Here is a 1,744-nt window from a genome sequence, read left to right on the forward strand (position 1 = left end):
TTCGGCTCATTTCCATTTTTGGTTTTGGCACAGATTTTTACAGCCGGATGCCCTTCCTGACACCAACCCTCCCTATTTATCCGGGCTTGGGACGGCACCCATAAGGACTTGGTTGCCCCCCCAGGTGGCTATGGTAGTATATATATATATATATATATATATATATATATAGTATATATATATATATATATATATATATATATATATATATATATATATATATATATATATATATATACATATATATATATATATATATATATATATATATATATATATATATATATATATATATATAATATCTATATATCTCTATATATATATATATATATATATACATCTATATATATCTATATATATATCTATATATACTATATACGTATATATATATATATATATATATATATATATATATATATATACATATATATGTATATATAATATATATTTATCTATATATATATATATATATAAATATATATATATATATATATATATATATATATATATATATATATATATATATTGTAATAATATGCTTAATTTTTCATTCGTGGCCTGTAAAGTAAATTTCATTCAGTTACTTTCAATTTAATTTGTTTATTGCCACAAAAAAAAAAGACTGGTTAAGGTTTTTCTCGCTCCCCACCGAAGGTTGTTATTATTTAAGTGTACCTCGCCATTGAGAGTTGTTTTTTTCTCTTTTCATGTATTTATTCGGCGGATGCTTGTTTGGTGATTTGCGGGTCGTTGCCTCACTTTTGGTGGGGACCGTTGGCTGAGGATGAAAAGGAGTATGCATTCGGCTCCTTATCTTGGAGGTTTCCCTGACCTGATCCCTGCAGGACGTTTTTAAAAAAATTTGGAGATTCTCTTGGCCTTGCTACGTTTGAGGACCCCCCTTTTCACCTGTATTACGGAGGGCGTTGACGGTGTTCCGCCTCCTAATTACTAAAGTCGCTGTGGAAGCTGCAGCCTTGTTTGAGAAAAGTCTCCTGTGCTCTGTTCGGGCGCCCTTTCGATACTATATCTACGTATCTGCATCTCTGGACCTGCCTGCTGCCCTTGGGAATGCATCTTGTCTTGTCCCTTGTCCTGCTTTCGTCCTGAAACCTCCGGAGTCGTGAAAAGGCCTGAATCTGTTCAGCTAGCTGGTAAGGATATAAACTGAATATCTTCTTTATTGGCGTTACTGACGCGGGTCAGTGTATCCTTCGGCTACAGACCCCCTTCGTGATTCCGGAGCGTTGATAGACAGCCGTGTCTGTATTCAGTAGTGGTGATATCGCCCGTATAGTGCCTGCTTGTAACCACCTATGATGTTAGATCGAGTGATCCGTGTAAAGTTATTTGTAATTATGTATGTAAATATTTTTTGGGTAATTGTATGATCTAGGATTAAGGTTCTTTCCCTCTTTCATTATCTTCTCCAAAAGAATATTTTCAGGGCTTTCTAGAAATAGGCTGTTTTCCTTCCTCCTCCTAATCACTGTCTCTTGTTCTATCGTGTGAATGAGGATATTTTTAGGTAAAATATTTTGTAAACCCTAATCAGTTTTTTTTTCATGTGGGTTTAATTTAAGATTTATTTATAATAAATACTAAAGTTTTGGTTTATATTTTCGTTAATCCTCTTTGAGTGTTATTTGGTGTTTTTCACTGTCTGGAGATCTTGCCCCTTGGCTTTAAATTCTAACCTTTGTGGCACTGATCGTTAAGAGAAAAGAGCCTGTTCTTGCCACTT

This window comes from Macrobrachium nipponense, chromosome 3, assembly GCF_015104395.2.
Source record: "Macrobrachium nipponense isolate FS-2020 chromosome 3, ASM1510439v2, whole genome shotgun sequence".
NCBI lineage: Eukaryota > Metazoa > Arthropoda > Malacostraca > Decapoda > Palaemonidae > Macrobrachium > Macrobrachium nipponense.